Source organism: Eptesicus fuscus, chromosome 14 (genome assembly GCF_027574615.1).
Source record: "Eptesicus fuscus isolate TK198812 chromosome 14, DD_ASM_mEF_20220401, whole genome shotgun sequence".
Taxonomy (NCBI): domain Eukaryota; kingdom Metazoa; phylum Chordata; class Mammalia; order Chiroptera; family Vespertilionidae; genus Eptesicus; species Eptesicus fuscus.
The window spans coordinates 62,631,268-62,650,493 of NC_072486.1; the positions used below are offsets into that span (position 1 = coordinate 62,631,268).

The 19,226-nt window shown below is 41.5% G+C and overlaps 1 protein-coding gene and 1 pseudogene across 2 annotated transcripts in view; one reads left to right on the forward strand and one right to left on the reverse strand.

The window, feature by feature from the left end:
• AHCYL2 (adenosylhomocysteinase like 2) overlaps positions 1-19,226 on the reverse strand; it is a 179,578-nt gene that overhangs the window by 86,581 nt on the left and 73,771 nt on the right. The window lies entirely within an intron of this gene.
• Positions 2,246-19,226, forward strand: part of LOC103297353 (transcription factor A, mitochondrial-like) — a 39,893-nt pseudogene continuing 22,912 nt past the window's right edge.

The window sequence follows — 19,226 nt, forward strand, 5'->3', positions numbered from 1 at the left end:
TTCTATTTACTTTCTATTTGCCTTCCTTACTTTATTCTAATGCCAAAGTGTATGCTACTTCCTATCTGAAGTTTTACCTTTATAATCCATTCTTATCAATTTCTGTTAAGTTTTTTTGGATTTTTATAAGTTTAGCCAAACTTTGTTGTAATTATTACCTAAGCCAATTAACTGGCTTATGGCCCAGGCTCCTTTACATTGCCATTCTTCCCTTTAAGCACCCGCTAGATCTTTGGAACTGTTGGTAAATTCTCAAGATTATAGGCAGATTTCATAGTTCTTATTTCCACTATCTTATCCAAAATGTTTTATATGATAATTATGAGTGTGTCAATACTACTCTAGAAATTCATAGAATTCTATAAGGGCACTTTAGGGACAATGACTTATATATACTCAGTCTTCCATTTCCATCCTCATTGGCCCCATCACCACCAACACCACTGCTGACACCACATACCTCCCTTTCTTCCCATATCTCTTTATCTCTCTGGAAAGTGGTACCAAAGAATTATATGCTGTGCTTTTAGTTAATTCTATCTGTAAGGGTAAGTTGTAAAAGTAATCTGTATTTCCAAAAGTATGAAGTAGTAAAACACTGAATAAGAGTCCCACTGTAAACAAATAAATATGTAGCATAAACACCTATTTAAATTTATTACTTGGTTGGCCAAAAGTTATGAACTGGCAGGGCTAAAAAAAGGAGAAAACCCAAGTAAAAACTGTTCAGCTGAGCCATTCCCATAAATCTGACCCACAAAACTACAAAGTAAAATGATTGTTTAAAACCTCTACATTCTGGCTTGGCTGGTGGGGTTCAGTGGTTGAGCATCGCCCCATGAACCAGGAGGTCATGGTTCGATTCCCAGTCGGGGCACATGTCCTGGTTGGGGGCTCAATCCCCAGTAGGAGCGGTGCAGGAGGCGGCCGATTGATGTCTCTCTCTCATCATTGATGTTTCTATCTCTGTCTCCCTCCCTCTCTGAAATTAATAAAAATATATTAAAAAAAAAACAAGCCGAAACCGGTTTGGCTCAGTAGATAGAGCGTCAGCCTGCGGACTGAAAGGTCCCAGGTTCGATTCCGGTCAAGGGCATGTACCTTGGTTGCGGGCACATCCCCGGTAGGGGGTGTGCAGGAGGCAGCTGGTCGATGTTTCTAGCTCTCTATCACTCTCCCTTCCTCTCTGTAAAAAAATCAATAAAATACATTTTAAAAAAGCACAAATAAAAACAAAACAAAAAACAAAACAAAATAACCCTCTAAATTCTGACAGTAATTTGTTTTTTAATATATTTTTATTGATTTTTTACAGAGAGGAAGGGAGAGAGAGAGTTAGAAACATCGATGAGAGAAAAACATCGATCAGCTGCCTCCTGCACACTCTCCACCGGGGATGTGCCCGCAACTAAGGTACATGCCCTTGACCAGAATCGAACCTGGGACCCTCGAGTCCGCAGACCGACGCTCTATCCACTGAGCCAAACCGGTTAGGGCCTGACAGTAATTTGTTATATAACAATCCCAACTGTAATAGGTATTACACAGTAGTGAACAAAATCTCCACTTTATACTATTTGAAATCAGTATGGAATCTTGAAGACATCTCTGCTTCACTTCTATTTCTTCTTGCCCTAGAATTTCAGAGAGATTTTTTAAAATTCCAAACCACTCTTTCCTTAGGTGTGGAAACTTAGGTGTGATTTCAGATAAATGAAATCACAGAACTAATCACAGACCAAATTAGTAACAAAATATAGATCAATAGCCCTAACTGGTGTGGCTCAGTTGGTTAGAGCGTCATCCAGTGCACCCAACAGTCTCGATTCTATTCTGAACTGGTCAGGGCATATACCCGGGGTTACAGGTTTGATCCCTTCTCCAGGTGCGTATGTGAAGCAACCAATCAATGCTTCTCTCTCTCCCTCTCCCTTCCTCTTTCTCTGGAATCAATGTGAAACATATCCTTGGGTGAGGATTTAAAAAACAACATTTATGCTTCTAAAAGGCCTCCAATCCCTGAACTCCATGCTTCTCCATACCATATTAGCAGACTGCTGTACTAAGAAAGACTGTGTCTGCTCAGCATAACTCTCTTACTACATACAGTACACAATTCAGCTTTAAAAAAATTATTTTTTCAAATATTGAGTGGTTCTTTTATGGTCTTTTAATGCTTCTAGAGGTTTTGCTAAGATCATTTTGAAACTGGCTTGGCAGTGTTCCAGGGAACTGTCAGACCAACATGGGCACTCATTGGGCCCCCTGTGCCCAAACCCCATTTGTCTTTCAGATTCTGTTGCCAGGTGAGTCAGTATCAACAACAATCTACCGTACTTTCCGGCGTATAAGACGACTAGGCGTATAAGATTTTCCTGGGTTAAAAAGCCGTTTTATACGCCTGAAAATACGGTATATTGGACTATATTGATGGGATTAGATATAATGGATTAGATATATTGGACCACCGTATTTTCCAGCGTATAAGACGACGTGTTTTTTTTGTGTTTTTTTAAATATTTTATTGATATTTTACAGAGAGGAAGGGAGAGGGATAGAAAGCCAGAAACATCGATGAGAGAGAAACATCGACCAGCTGCCTCCTGCACATCCCCTACTGGGGACGTGCCCACAACCAATGTACATGCCCTTGACCGGAATCGAACCTGGGACCCTTCAGTCCGCAGACCGACGCTCTATCCACTGAGCCAAACCGGTTTTGGCTAAGACGACTTTTTAACCCAGGAAAAATCTTATACGCCCAGTCGTCTTATACTCCGGAAAAATACAGTAAGTGTTAACTAGTTTCATTGAACTCTCACCGCTGATTATAAGCAAGTAGGTCTCTCACTTGCTTAGGTAACTTGCTAAGATTACTAGACTTAGGTCTTTGTATTAAATAATGAGATCTCTTGGTTTGGAGATGCACCATTTGGTAAATAATTAAACTTAAGTCTTTATATAAAGTCATTACACCTTTTTGTTTTGCAAGTATATCATTTGATAAATATTTTTACCATAAACCTTCTTATTCTCCTGTTGTTTGCTATTGTCTACATGTACAAAGTCTTGTTCCATGTGCTTTTGTTTTGTTTTGTCTTTTTCTGTAAAAAAATAAAAAACCAACAAAAAACAAAACCATTGATGATTTCCAAGGTAGTGCTTTTCCCCCTAACTAAAACTATTTTGTATCTTCTCCTTCCTTTCTTTATTCCACTCTTTTTCCTTGTGGCAGGATAGTCAGAGTAATACCAATCAATTATCCATTTGTACTTCCTTCCAAAGAGCTCAGGCTTATGTACAATTCAAGGATTTAAAGAGCATTTCCTAGTCAGGGTGAACCTCTAGCCTTGTAAGATGCCAGCCTTCTGGGGCAGTTGATAAGTATGTATGAATTATCTCCAATAGAATGCAAATTTGTTACCAAGTGTATCTTGGTAAGGAGGTAGGGGCAATGACAGTAGAAGGGCATTACCTGAGTAATAAGACTTACATAGCTTCCAGCAAGGGAGACAGCAGGAGTCCATTCCTGACTTAGACTGAAAACTGCTATGCTTTTGTGGCTGTAATATACAAAGGTCATTTCATTTACAAGTCTAACAATCTATACCAGTGGTCGGCAAACTCATTAGTCAACAGAGCCAAATATCAACAGTACAACAATTGAAATTTCTTTTGAGAGCCAAATTTTTTAAACTTAAACTATATAGGTAGGTACATTGTTATTAACTTAATTAGGGTACTCCTAAGCTGGCCTTTGCTAAAAACTCAAGGGGCCAAAGAGCCGCATGTGGCTCGTGAGCCACAGTTTACCGACCACTGATCTATACTAATAAAAGGGTAATATGCAAATTGGTCAGGACGCCCTCATAGTAACAACCGAACTATGCTAATAAGAGGAGTTTAAAGTTCTTAAATTTCAGCTTAAAACTATTTGAAACCACTCAAATGTCCAGCAACAGGGTTGGTTTTGATTATATAAACTGAAGTACGTTCAAACAATGGAATAGTAAAAAGAGGAAGCTTTCTTTGTATTCACACATGAGGTTCATATTATGGGTCCCTCTTATGTAAGAAAGGGAGGATAAGAATAAATATATGTATTATTTATATTTGCATAAAGAAACAAGAAATAAAAACTAAGACATGAAAGAAAATTTCTGGCTATTTACATGTAAATACTTATTTAACTTCTTTCTTTGCTAATCCTCACCCAAGGATATTTTTTCCATTGATTTTTAAATATGTTTTTATTGATTTTTAGAGAGAGGCAGGGAGAGGGACAGATAGAAACATCAATGAGAGAGAAACATTATTGATCGGCTGCCTCCTGCATAGCCCCTACTGGGGATGGAACTTGCAACCCAGGCATGTGCCCTGACCAGGAATTGAACTGGGGACCTCTTGGTTCTTGGGTCAATGCTCAACCACTGAGCAACACTGTCCAGGCTCCACTGATTTTTAGAGAAAGTGGAAGGGAGAGGGAGAAAGAGAAATGTCAATGTGAGAGAGACATATTGAGGGGCTAGGGATTGAGCCTGCAACTGAGGTACATGCCCTTAACCAAAATCGAACCGAGACCCTTTAGTCTGAGCTAACTACTGAGCAAAACCTGCCAGGGCTAACTTTTGCTCTTTCCTAGCTAAGAGGTGAACTTGACCATCTAGATGGATTTAGTGTGGGTTTTTTAACTATATTTTATTGATTTTTTACAGAGAGGAAGGGAGAGGGATAGAGAGTTAGAAACATCGATGAGAGAGAAACATCGATCAGCTGCCTCCTGCACACTCCCCACTGGGGATGTGCCCGCAACCAAGGTACATGCCCTTGACCAGAATCGAACCTGGGACCCTTGAATCTGCAGACCGACGCTTTATCCACTGAGCCAAACCGATGAGGGCTAAATTTAGGTTTATATGCCACAAAAGAGTGAGGATGGAGTATATGACATTGATTGATTTCCAAAGTTACCTCAGATCAGAGAAGAGATGACTTTTTCTCCATATCTGGACTAGATGAGTAATGGTAACACTCACTTTTTCTCTCCCCACAATAATGTTTCAGCCTATAATACATCACTAACCCCTAAACAATATTTACACTAATAAAAGAGAAACATGCAAATTAACCATCACTCTGCTACACCCACCAGCCAATCAGGAGCGAGTATGCAAATTAACCCAACTAAGATGGTGGTGGCCATGAAGTGAGCACGAGGCTTGGGTTGCCCCCAGTGATGGAGGAAGCCAAGCTTCCCGCCTGCCCTCCTCTCAAGGCTACAAAGTTTCAATTATAGAAGATAAATAAATCCCAGATACCTGTTTCCAGCCAGCCCTGGCCTCCACTCAAGGAGGTGCTGAAAAATAGAAAAAAAAAGAAAAAAAGGAGGGCCTGGGAGCTTGGGTCGCCAGGAGGCGTGGCCAGCCTGAAAACAGCCATCAGCCCCTCACCCAGGCTGGCCAGGCACCCCAGTGGGACCCCTCAACTCTGAAAGGGCTGTGGCCAGCCTGAAAATAACCCTCACCCAGGCTGGCCACACCCCCATGGGGTGAGGGTCCCCGCTGGGGGGCATGGCCAGCCTGAAAACGGCCCTCAGCCCCTCACCCAGGCTGGCCAGGCACCCCAGCGGGACCCCCACCCTGATCCGGGACACCTTTCAGGGCAAACCAGCAGGCCCCCACCCATGCACCATACCTCTATCTATACTAATAAAAGGGTAATATGCTAATTAGACTGGGAGACCTTCCAGACGTTCTTCTGGACAAAGCCATGGTGGCAGGGCCAAGGTAGAGGCGGTTAGAGGCAAGAGGAGAGGGCAGTTGTGGGTGATCAGGCCAGGATGGGACGGCAGTTGTGGATGATCAGGCTGATGGGGGGTGGGGCCACTGGGGGCAAGCAGACCAGCAGGGGGGCAGCTGGGGGCAAGCAGGCCAGTGGGGAGGGAAGGTGAGGGTGAGCAGGCCAGCAGGGGGGCAGTTGGGGGTGAACAGGCTGGCAGGGAGGGCAGTTGGGGGCAAGCACACTGGCACGGGGGGTAGTTGGGGGTGATCAGGCTGGCGGGGGGGGCATTTGGGGGCGAACAGGCCAGCAGCGGGGGGAAGTTGGGGGCGAGTAGGCTAGCAGGCAGAGTGGTTGGGGGCAATCAGGCAGGCAGGCAGGCAGGCAGGTGAATGGTTAGGAGCCAGCAGTCCCAGATTGCAAGAGGGATGTCCAACTGCCGGTTTAGGCCCTATCCCTGTAAACTGGCAGTAGGATATCCTTTGAGGGGTCTCAGACTGGAGAGGGTGCAGGCCGGGCTGAGGGACCCCCCTGCCCCGTGCAAGAATTTCATGCACTGGGCCACTAGTAATTTAAATAAACACCTTACTATCTAATTCCAAGTACTTACCTAGTTTCTGTGCCATGTGTTTTAGGCTTCAGCTGTTATCATCCATCCAGTTGTAATTTTACATGCTTGTATATTACTGACCAGCTCGCTACATGTAGTCTTTGCATACTGCCTCTATGCATATTTAATTAGAAGCTCTGGAATGACTTTTTTATGCCAATCTCCAAAAGTGTAACACTTTATAACCAAAAGTCAAACCCTATGCCATGCTCTACACCCATTCATTTTCCTAGGTTTTCCAACATGCAAACAAATAGAAAGACAGCTTAGAATCTATTAATTCCACCCCAAATAGTGACAGTTTCCAATATGCGAACAAATAGAAAAAAGGCTATTAGTCAGCTACATTTAAGCTGCTGGGAAAAATGACTAAGGACCAACACAAATAGCTATAGGTAACATATTATAATCAGAGCAAGAATCAAGACTAGGACTGTAAACACTATATCAGTGATGGCGAACCTATGACACGCGTATCAGCACTGACACGCGTAGCCATTTCTGATGACACGCGGTCACTGAGGCGGCCGCATGCCGCGGATGAAACATTTGCTGCTCCTGAGGATGAAACATTTGCGACTAGACTCCAAGACTCTAGTCGCAAATGTTTCATCCTTCCCTATTAGACACTCTGTGCCGGAGGTCTGTAGGCCAAAACAACAGAAGTCCGGCACAGAGCGTCTAGTTCTGGGACTTCCGGTTAAGCCGGGATCTTTGCCCTCACTTCCGCCGGCAGAGCAGGGAGCAGTGGAACGCAGCGGGGGACGCATCTCTGGGGGCCTTGCCATTACCAGTAACCAAATAACAGTTAACCACAGCAACCATTATCTAAATGGTTCTGGGGTGTCATGGATTTCTAATCCATCATTACTGAGATAAGTGAGGGGGAGGCTGGGAGAGGTGAGGGTTTGTGGCGTGCTATGGGTGCCGTTTCCTGCCATTAGAAATAGCGGCAGCCATTTTAATTCACATAAGGAACACCATCTTGCTCCATAGTGCAGACTCCATTTCACCACTATTACTGTTGTGCATCCTTATTAACCCCTATTTCTGCTTATTACCCCTGCCCTTTCCTAAAAGACAGTTATATGCACCATTTTGTCGTTAGTTAGGCTAGTTAACCCCTAATTGCTTGCAGGCCTAACAAGCTATCTATAATTCTATCTTCTGTCACTGCCCCCCTGATGGAGAACCCAAAAAATAAAAAACTAAGGTTAAGTAAAGGAAGTGGTAGTAGCAGTGGCCAACCCTTTCAAGAGACATGGACCGAGATGTATGGCTTATAGAAAAAAAATGGCAGATCATTTTGTGTTCTATGTACTGAAATGGTAGTAAGCAGAATGTGGAATATAAATAGACATTTTGAAACTAATCATTCCCAGCTTTTTTAAAAAAGTGAGGATGAAAGGAAGGAATACATTTCCAGGCAGCTACACCTTTATAAGAGCCAATCTAATTCCATCCTTAAATTTACGAAAGGCTCTACAAATTTAACATCTGCAAGTTTGAGCATTGCTCACTCTATAGCTCAGCATGGAAAAGCGCTCAGTGAGGGAGAATTTATTAAAGAAACTCTCCTAAGATGTGCACCAGTTCTATTTCACGATAAGCAGAATAAAGATGCAATTATTAAGAGAATATCTGAGTTACCACTCAGTAGAAATATCATAAAAGACCGAATAATGAGACTGAACACAAACGTACAACATCAATTAAAGAGAGACATAAGGAAGTGTAAATATTTTTCGATCTCTCTTGATGAAACTACTGATGTCACATCACATGCTCAGTTGGCCATTATTGGTCGATATTCTGATGGTCTCACAATGAGAGAAGAGTTGATAAAGTTAGTATCAGTGTCAACAAGTAAATCAGGAAGCGAAATATGTAAGGTTGTTATACAAACATTTCGTGACCTAAGCATTGATATCTCTAAAGTTGTGTCAGTGATGACAGATGGGGCACCAAATATGGTGGGGGAAAAAGTCGGATTTGTCAAATTGTTTACAGAAGCCACTGGACATCCGATTGTGCCTTTTCATTGTATTATCCATCAGGAGGCTTTATGTGCCAAGGCAGGATTCACCGACTTAAACGACTTAATGTCAGTTGTTACAAAAATAGTTAATTTAATAGCTGCTCGCCCCCTTCACAAGCGAGAATTTTCGGCACTTTTACTGGAGGTTGATTCCACCTACAGTGGACTGCCGATGTACAATAATGTAAGATGGCTGAGCCGAGGCAAAGTTCTTGAGCGCTTTGTGGAGTGCTTTGAAGAAATTAAGGTATTTCTTGACGATAAGGATCTGGGAAACTTTCCTCAGCTTAATGATGATAAGTGGGTCAACACCCTGATGTTTTTTACAGATCTCTCTGTTCATATTAATGAACTGAACTTAAAGTTACAAGGTTTTGGCAAAAGTATTGACGTTATGTTTGGATACATAAAAGCTTTTGAAAGTAAAGTTAAAATTTTCAAGCGAGATGTAGAAACTAAAACTTATAAAGTATTCTCCTCGAGTAACAAAGTATTTTGAGAAGGCCAGTGCAGCTGTACAAAATGAAATGGAACTCTTGCATATGAAGTACCAGCATGTTTTAGACTCGTTACTTGACCAGTTTAGTGATAGATTTAGTCAATTTAGAAGTCTAGAACAGACCATGAAAATAATTAAGTATCCTGATGTAGTAGTCTACAGTAGTTTGGAATTAAATGGTTTCCAATGGATGCAAATTGATGATTTGGAGATGCAACTTGCAGAATTTCAAGACAGTATCTGGGCTCAGGTGTTTGTCGACTTGAGGTCAAAGCTTGAGAATCTGGAAAGGTGCCGCTTGGAGAATCAAGAGGAGTGCCACTACAAACAGGAAATTTGGAGTGCCTGGAACCGACTACCAGGCACTTTTAGCACCCTGAAAAATATAGCAATGGCTTTACTCACAATTTTTCCCTCTACATACTTTTGTGAGGCCTTATTCTCAGCGTTAAATAATATCAAAACCAACAAAAGAAACAGATTGACAGATGAAGTTAGTAGCGCTTGCTTGGGCCTGAAGTGTACAAAATACCAACCTTCAATTGAAGATTTAACCAATGAAATTCAGCAACAAAAAAGTCACTAATAGGCAGGTTAGTTAAAGAATTTCCCCTCCCCCTCACTTATCTTAGTTCACGGCACCCCACACAAGCTAAATAATATCAAGACCAACAAAAGAAACCGACTGATGGATGAACAAAGAAGTCACTAAGCAGGTAAGTTAAATATTTAGTTTTTGGTTTATTAAATACAATTATATATAACAATTATACATTTATGTTATTTAAACTATAAATATCGCGAAATAATGTTTTTTCCTCAAAGTGACACACTATCCGCGTTATGCTCAGTTTTTTGGCGAAGTGTGACACACCAAGCTCAAAAGGTTGCCCATCACTGCACTATACTCTCCTCCCTCAGTTTCTACCCTTTCTTCTTGTTCTCCTCAATTACTGTCACCACTTCCTCTAAGAAGCGAGGTTGCAGGGAACAGCTGTTTTACTCACTAAGCTAGCTTTATTTGGTTTACATGGCAACAGAAATGCACAAAAAGTCAGGCACAAAAGAGAGCTATTTATGATTCGTTCAAATTCTTTTCACCCAGGTAAAAAAAAAAAAAAAGACCATTAAACTAACAAAAAAGAAAAGAACTGAGAAAAAGGAGAGGTAAAAAAGGATTTCCTAGTGAAAAGCAAAAGAGATGGGCCTTGTGAATTGCTAACTGTGTGAATTTCTAGGTACTGTGCTTCTTCTGGTTTCTGAATCTTGTTACTAGTGGCCATGGCCCCAGATCTAGGGAACAAACTGAGTAATGGTTACAAGGTTATCATTTAAAGATCTTTCAACTGTTCACACGTTCAGATCTCAGAATAACACTGCCATTTCAACCTTGTAGTTTTTATAAACTAGAGCCAAGAGGAAATTACAGGCAACATTAAGAGTGGACACACCCAAACTTAGAAATATATCTCTGTTCAGAAACAGAGGGGAAGAGGAAATGATTATTTTTTAATCCACCCCACCCCTCTGCTATGAAATGAATATCTTTTTAAAAACTTTAATAAGCCTTGGCCAGCATGGCTCAGCTGGTTGGGTATCGTCCTGTGCACTGGAGGGTTGCTGGTTGGGGCACATATTCAGATTGTGGGCTTGATGCCCAGGTTTCGCGCTTAATCCCCAGTAGGGGGTGTGCAGGAGGCAGCCAAAAGATGTATTGTTCTCACATCGATATTTCTTTCTCCCTCTCTAAAAGTCAATAAAAAGTTTAAAAAACCTTTAATAATAAGTCGCTTATGTCCACTGTGGAAAACAGTAAACAAAAGACAAAAATCAATCATAATCTCAACCTTCAACTGTTATCATTGTTGACATTTTAGAATATATCCTTCTGGTAAATTTTATATGCAAAAAATAAGACCATGTTATAACCTTTTTTATGTAATATATTATTACATATTTCATGTCCATTATATCATTAAATACTGTAACATGTCCATTATATCATTAAATACTGAGAGCATGAATTCTGAAGTCAGATAGACATAACTGGATTCCAGCTCTTCAACTTACTGTATGATTTTATTATTTTTAAAAAATATTTTTGTATTGATTTCAGAGAGGAAGAGAGGGATAGAAACATCAATGATGAGAAGAATCATTGATTGGCTGCTTCCTGCATGCCCACACTGGGGATCGAGCCTGCAATCCAGCAGGGCTTACTGTATTATTTTAGACAAGTTATTTAAGCTCCCTTAGTACTTGAGTTTCTTTATATATAAAATGGAAATAGAAAGTGCTTACCTCACAGGCATAGTATTCTAAGGATTAAATGAGATAATAGATAAAAGAACAAAGCAAGTACATAGTAAGCACTCAACATCATAACCTTTTATTATGTGGCTAGTATCCACTGAATAAATGTATTCTAGTTTATTAAAAATCCTCTATTTTCAAAATAAAGATGTTTCAAAATTTATATTATAAACAGCAATGCAAGAAACACTAGATCTAAATCTTTACATCTGTGATTTTTTAAAAACTAAATTCTTAGAAGTAGAATTCAAAGTCAAAAGGCACTTCTATTACCAAAGTGTCTTCCAGAAAAGTCATATCAATTTATATTCCCATCTGCATATATAAAAATATTCATTGCCTCACTTTCATCCACAGAGATTAAAAAATATTCTTAAAATATTATGCATGAATTTTTATAGCCTGTGTTTTAGATTTATAAACTATAAAATTCTGATAGAAAATTCCATCACTTCAGAACTGTTGGAAGTGAAAGTTTCCCTTGCTTTAGTTTTATCCCTATTTGGAGGTTAATTTTTATGAGGTTAAATGTATTGCTTTTATGAATTCTGGGATTTATGTCACACTTACTAAATAATCACTAATGGCTTCTTTCAATAACTACAGTCTTTTTATCTACGTATGCTTAAAATATAGAAGTTATTCATTAATGTACTTATTAAAAATTCAAACAATACATAAATATCCTATACTAGAAGCCCAGTGCACAAAATTTGTGCACGGGTAGGGTCCCTAGCAGCTGCCAGCTGCCAGCTGCCAGCCAGGGCCTTCCTTTGCACCTGTCTTGGCCTGTCACCGCCTGCTCACCTGCTCCACCATCCCGCTCCAGTCTCGCTCTCGTCAGGGCCCATCGGGGTGGCAGCACCTCCACTGCTGCCCCGCTTCCAGAGCCGCGTCCCCGACACCCACCATGTTCCACCCCACCCCGTGGTGGTCAGTGCACGTCTAATTCCTAGGTGAACTCCCACCCGTAGGGACAATTTGTATATTAGCTTTTTATTATATCTACATATATAAAACCCCAATATGCAAATAGACCAAACAGCAGAACAACCGAACCAAACAATTGGTCGCTATGACGTGCACTGACCACCAGGTGGTGCGTGCGGAACATGGTGGGCGTCGGCAGCAGAGCACAGAACATGTGGGACGGTGGAGCAGGTGAGCAGGGGCACCAGACCAAGGCGGGGCACAGGTCGCTGTCATCGGGGCAAGCCTCTGGTGGTTACTAATTCTTTGCTCCTGCACGCTGCGGTCCTGCCTGGCACTTGCACCTGCTGCTGACTCTGGCCCCGCTCGCACCGACTGCCAGCGCCTGAGCCACCGCTCATACCTGCTGCAAGTGCCGGTCCTGATCGCTCGACGCCATCAGTGGCTGCGAGAGGTGGCTGCTGGCCCCAATCGCCCCTCAGGGCTTCTCCACCTCCCCCTGCTCCTGAGGGGTGATCGGGGCAGCAGCTGTTGCTCGCACCCACTGACGGTGCCAGCCCTGCTCACACCTGCTGCTGGCGCTGGCCCTAATCGCTCCGCGCTTTCAGCGCATGAGTGTGGGGCCTGCACTGTCAGCTCATGGGAGCAGTGGCAGGAGCAGGGCTGCCAGCAGACAGAGGACTAGGGTCTGCAGCAGGAGGGGCCAGGTGGGGGCACAGAGGATGGACCGAAACCCGCCCCTGTGCCTACCACAGCCTCGTGGCCCACAGTTCCTTTCAAGGTGCACGAATTTGTACACTGGGCTCCTAGTAGGATAATAAAAGCCTAATATAAAAATTGTACCCTCAGGTGGTCATTCAACCGGGAGTTCAACCGCTCACTATGACATGCGTTGACCACCACGGGGCGGCGCGGAACATGGTGGGCATCGGCGACATGGCACTGGCAGTGGACAGCAGTTGAGACACTGCCAGCTTTGATGGGCCCCGATGAGAGCAGGACCACAGTGGGATGGTGGAGCAGGTGAGCAGGCGGCGCCAGGCCAAGGCAGGTGCAAGCAGGGGCCCAATTGCCCTGCTGATCACCCGCAGACGGTGACCAGCGGTGGTGATGGGGGGTGGGGCTGCCGCCCAACTCCCAGGCGCTAAGGGAGCTGGGCCCGATCAATTGCCCCACAGGCGGGATGGTGGAGCAGGTGAGGGAACGGTGCCAGGCCAAGGCGGGGCACCAGGCGGGGCTGCGAGGCTGCAAAGCTGGGGGCATAAACTGGGGCTGCAAGACTGGGGGTGCAAGCTGGGACCTGATCTCCACAGGCCACCCTGAGGGACCCCATCCATGCAAGAATTTGTGTACCAGGCCTCTAGTATTTAATAAAAGGTGAAATCACCCTTCACTTTTTCCCAGGAGTGACTGTCATGATTAATTTAAAGTTCATCCTTCCAGACCTTTACCTATGAATTTAGAGACAGATTTTTTTTTTAAAATAAGGTTTCCAATCACATTAACCTTGCTTTAAAAAAATATATACATATACATATGCATATATATATATATATTTATATATATATATTATTTCAGAGAGGAAAGGACAGGGAGAAACATCAATGATAAGAGAGAATCATTGATCAGCTGCCTCCTGCACGCCCCTCATCGGGATGGAGCGTGTAACCCCAGCCACGTGCCCTAACTGGGAATCGAACTATGACAACGTTCAACCACTAAGCTACACTGGCCAGGCCACACACAGCTTTTTAAAAATAAAAATCAAATCAACATGTTGTACACCTTAAACTTACATAATGTCATACGTCAAATATATTTCCATAAAAAAAAAAAACACATGTAAAAAGATGTTGTCCTAACCGGTTTGGCTCAGTGGATAGAGCGTCAGCCTGCAGACTGAAGGGTCCCAGGTTCGATTCCGGTCAAGGACATGTACCTTGGTTGCGGGCACATCACCAGTAGGGGGTGTGCAGGAGGCAGCTGAATCGATGTTTCTCTCTCATCAATGTTTCTAACTCTCTATCCCTCTCTGTAAAAAATAAAAAATATATATTTTTAAAAAAGATGTTTATAAGAAAAAACTTTATAGTCTATTTGAAGCAAATAAATAAGTAAAATTAAAAGGTACCGTGAAATAATCATATATGTAGAATAAAATGTATAAAAATAATAATACAAAGGATAGGATGGAAAGATTGACATATGTGAAGTGCCATAATATCACATCAATGCAGTCTCTGATAAGTTAAAGATATACACTATAACCCCTGAAACAACCACTAAAAAAAAGAAGAAAAAAGGAAAAAAAGAAAAGAAAAGAAAGAGCTATAGCTAATAAGCCAGTTGGGAGATAAAACTGGATGATTAAAATATACTTAATACAGCCCTAGCTGGTGTGGCTCCGTTGGTTGAGCGTTGTCCCGTGCACCAAAAGGTTGTTTACTCGATTCTCAGTCAGGGCACATGTCCAGGTTGCAACTGATCAATGTTTCTCTCTCTCTCTCTCTCTCTTCCCCCCTCCTCCCCCTCAAATCAATAAGAATTATTTCTCTCTCTTGTTCCTCTTGCTTGCTTGCTCTTGCACTCACTTGCTCTGTGATCCAGACTAGCCCACCACGTGGCCCTAGAAGCTGCATGGCCCCACATGTAATAGAGTACAGCTGGGAACACAAGTTAAACTAGCCAGATGCTGGACTGAATTGTGCTTTGATATGGAGCAAAGACTCTGGGTCTGGCTTTAATCCTAGCTCTGCTAAAGAAAGACAAAATGGGACATTTTCCATGGTGGGATAAAGGGAAATGGGACTCTGGAAGGGAAACCCCTTAACTTTACATCATCAGTAAGGCTTTCCACAATACCTCATCCTCCCGGCGGGGCCTCAGGAAATCTTGTTCCTATGGCACTCCAAGAGCTCCTCTTCCACCAGTGATGGGTGGGGACACAGAGGACACCCCACCGATAAGAAAGGTCCTGCATAAAGTCTCCCTCCCATTCTCGGGCAATTATTCTTGGATGGGGGGGGGATCTGAGAGTTGTAAATTCCTTTTATCAGTCTAGGTATTTTAACCTGCTTTCAGTAAATACAGAAACTAGAACACTCCTCCCTCAGTAAATGTAACCAAATGATTATTTCAAGTCCTGGCCAGATAGCTCATTTGGTTAAGAGTCCAGATACGCTAAGGTTGTGGGTTCAATCCCTGGTCAGGGCACATACAAGAATCAACCAATGAATGCATAAATAAGTGGAACAACAAATCGATTTCTCTTCCTCTCTCCCTCTCTCTCTCTCTAAAATCAGTTTTAAAAAAAAATAGAGGGAAGAGTTAGGTCAGCTGTTGAAAATGGGGTCCAAAGGTGTGAAGGCAATTCCATCTATCTTTAGTAAAGTGACATAACCCTTAAATCCTAAAATAATCTATCATCAGGTCAAACCATTATTTCAAAATACTCTCTATTATGTTACTTTTTCAAAAAGTGTACATATTTCTTTTACAATTAAAATATGGTTTCCTTTTTTTAAAATAAATTTTTAGAGAGAGAGGAAGGGAAAAAGAGAGAAAAAAACATTGATGTGAGAAACATTGATTGGTTGCCTCCCATACACACCACAACTGGGGATTGAACCTGCAACCAAGATATGTGCCCTCACTGGGAATCAAACCCATAACCTTTTGGCGTACAGAATGATGCTCCAACCAACTGAGCCACCCAGCCAGGGTTATGGTTTCTTTTTTTTTTTTTTTAAGTTGAAATGGCAATATTAATATAAAGTATATTTCAGAGCAAAAAATATTACCAAAAATGAAGGATGTCATTTCTTAATTATAAAAAATTAATCAAAAGGACATAATTCTAAGTGGTTCTGTATCTGCTAAGCTTAAAAATTAATGAAACAAGCACTGATAGAAATGCGATGAGCAAATCCACAATCCTAGCCAGAGATTTCAATGCCCCTCTCTTATTGTTAGAACAAATAGACAATCAGAAAGATTATAGAAAACTTAAAAAATACTATCAACCAACTTGATCTGACATTTATCAAAAACACTCAACCCAACAAGAGCAGAAAATACGGTACATTCATTTCAAATGCACACAGAATATTTAACAAGATAAAGCATATTTTGGGCCATAATGCAAAACTAAATAAAGAATTTAAAAGAATTTATGTCATACCCAGTTCATTCTCTGACCACAATAAAATTAAACTAGAAAACAGTAACAGAAAGATGTCTGGAAAATCCCCCAACAGTTGGAAATTAAATATAACACTTCTAAATATCCTGTGTGTAAAAGAAGAAAAAAGGAAATTAGAACATATTTTAAATAGCCTGAAAACAGAGCATATTAAAATTTGTCAAGTCGGGCCCGGGTGAGGCCACGCGCCCCCTGGGTCTGGGTGAGGCCACGTGCCCCTGAGTCCGGGTGAAGCCGTGCCCCTGGGTCCGGCCGAGACCAAACCAGAGGGAGTCGGACCTCCGTTACCACCATTTGTCCACCATCCAGAGCTGAGGGGTCAGTGCTGATATGTACACATAAGGAACTGGTGGACATTGAAATTGGGTCTCAAAAGAACTGTTGGTCCAGAAAGAAACTCACTACAGACTGATTCATTTGCCTGTCAGCATAACTATTATTGCTCGTCTCACATTCAGTTCTTATAAGTATATCTCTAGTGACACATGATCTCGCTCATCTAGGGGAAATGATGAACAACATAGACTGATGAACAAGAACAGAACCAGAAACAAGGAGGCATCGATCGGACTATCGGGCCTCAGAAGGAGGATAGGGGAGAGTGGGGGGAGGGGGGAGAGATCAACCAAAGGACTTGTGTGCATGCATATGAGCCTAACCAATGGTTAAGTTCAACAGGGGGTTGGGGCATCCGTGGGGAGGGGTGTGGGATGGGAATGGGAGGATGCGGACAAATATGTGACACCTTAATCAATAAAGAAATTAAAAAAAACAAACAAAAAAACAAAAATAAATAAATAAAAAAAAAAAATTTGTCAACTCAAAAACCTCAGTTGTCATCTTATGAAATTAGAAAAAAGAAAAAAAAAAGAACTAACATAAACAGAAGAAGGGAATAATAAAGTCCAGAGCAGAAAGCAATAAAATAGAAACTTGGTAAAGTAATAAAGAAGATTAATAAAACCAAAAGCTGGTACTTTGAGAAGATGAATAAAATAGATAAACCTTTAGTCAGATTGATGAGGAAAAAGGAGAAGATCCAAAATAACAATATCAAGAATGAGAGAGGTGACATCATTATAATTCTACAGATATTAAAAGAAAAAAATTCTATGAACTTTTGTTTTAATAAATTCAACGAATTCCTTGAAAAACATATAGCTCATTCAAGAAGAAACAAATAAACCTGAGTAGCCCCATATCAATTAGAGAAATTGAATTTGTGGTTAAAACACACACTATAAAAACCCAGGCCCACATGGCTTAACTGGTAAATTCCACCAAATATTTAAAGACAAAATAATACAAATTTTATACAAACTTTACAAAGGCACAGTAAGAGAAGAAAATTATATAAGATTAATGTTTCTCAATAATGCTGACCAAAAAAATTATATATATAAAATTGATTTCAGAGAGAAAGGGAGAGAGAGATAGACAGAAACATCAATGATGAGAATCACCGATGGACTGCCTCCTGCACACCCCACACTGGGGACAGAGTGCGCAACCTGGGCATGTGCCCTGACCAGGAATCGAACCATGACCTCCTGGTTCATAGGTCGATGCTCAACCACTGAACCATGCTGGCTGGGCCTGACCAAAAAATTCCTAACAAATTTTTAGAAAATCAATTCTAACAATATATAAAAAGAATAATCATCACATTATCCCATAATGGAAGATTGGGTGGGCACATGAAAATCAATGTTATTTACCATATTAATAAATTAAAAAAGAAAAACACATGATCACCTCAAAAAGTGTAGTAAAAGCACTATATACAAATCTTTATGTGTACATATGCTTTCATTTTTCTTGGGTGGGTTTCTAGGAGAGTAATAGCTGGAATATAATTCTGCCCAATAAGATACCATAACAGGTAACTTTTATGGAGATTGGGAACTCCCTATCTGTCTGGTTGAGAATTTCTCAATTGTGCTGTGGTCTGAGGCTCTTTCTACCCAGCCCTTCCTTCTCTGTCTTCCTTCACAAGTGTCAGACTTGGATCACAGTCTGAAAGCTCTGCCTATTCCCGGCTCCTCTTCCTTTAAATAGTTCACAGGTACTTCTCTAACTCTTGAACCTCTAAACTTATCTTGACATCAGCCTCCCAGAAGTCTATACAGACCTAGGGAGCAGAAGATAATTTAATTGAGAAGAAAATCAGCTATCTGTTTAAATGGGACCTGAGTTCACATTCTTTTTTTTTTTTTTCTTCTAAATCCTCACCTGAGGCTATATTTAGAGAGAGAAGGGAGAGAGAAGAGAGAGAAGAGAAGAGAAGAGAAGAGAAGAGAAGAGAAGAGAAGAGAAGAGAAGAGAAGAGAAGAGGAGAGAAGAGGAGAGGAGAGGAGAGGATACATCCATTTGAAAGAGAAACATCAACTGGTTGCCTCCTGCACACACCCCAACCGGAGATGGGACCCACAACCTAGGTATGTGCCCTGACTGGGAATTGAACCCACAACCTTTTTGGGGTACTGGACATGCTCCAACTAACTGAGCTACCAGATCAGGGCCAAAAAAATGTTTAATCTCAGTATACTATGGTCTATTTTATAATTCTTTCACTTGAACACTTAAAACACATTTGCCACCCTAACCGGTTTGGCTCAGTGGATAGAGCGTCGGCCTGCGGACTCAAGGGTCCCAGGTTCGATTCTGGTCAAGGACATGTACCTTGGTTGCGGGCACACCCCCAGTAGGGAGTGTGCAAGAGGCAGCTGAATCAATGTTTCTCTCTCATCGATGTTTCTAACTATCACTCTCCTTTCCTCTCTGTAAAAAATCAATAAAATGTATTAAAATAAATAAAAATAAAACACATTTGCCTCAGGAAACAGAGCTAATTCTA